We start from the raw sequence: 578 nt of genomic DNA, 5'->3' as shown, positions 1-578 counted from the left end.
AGCCCATTGCACTCAAGCCTGGGTAACAACAGCAAAACTCCGTCTCAAAAAAAAAAAAAAAAATAGTCGACTGGAGATGCAGAGCCTGGATGAGACTGGGATAGGGATAGGGACAGGTGGGGGACGAGGGGTGCCACCCTGAGATCTTTCACAAGTCTGTCATGGGCAAGAGGGCGGCGGAGGTTTCTCACAGCCCCACTGGGGAGAATGGGGACCACTGGTGGCATTACACGAAGAAAATATGACTCCCTATGTTAAAGAATAAGCAACTCCACGCGGTCCTTTGAGGCTAGCACTTCGAGTCCCAGAGGTGCCCAATTCCCGCGTGACCGCGGGTGGCAGACACCGAAGCCGAAACTCCACTATAGCGTTTAGATTAAGGCCTCAACCTTTAACCTTTATCACCTTTGGTGATAGTTTGCCGGGAACCCGAGCACGCTGAACAAAGGAAGTGACGTTGAAGCGGCGCACTTGACGAGGGTGAGATAACAAGGCGCTTCAGTATTGTTCTGATTGATTGATTTCTTGCGATACCGCCCTACCAACTCTTTGCTTCCGCTTGCGCGGAGGGTTTTGCC

The sequence above is a fragment of the Callithrix jacchus genome, chromosome 7 (genome assembly GCF_049354715.1).
Source record: "Callithrix jacchus isolate 240 chromosome 7, calJac240_pri, whole genome shotgun sequence".
In the NCBI taxonomy this organism is placed as follows: Eukaryota; Metazoa; Chordata; class Mammalia; order Primates; family Cebidae; genus Callithrix; species Callithrix jacchus.
Note: the sequence above shows the minus strand (reverse complement) of the source record.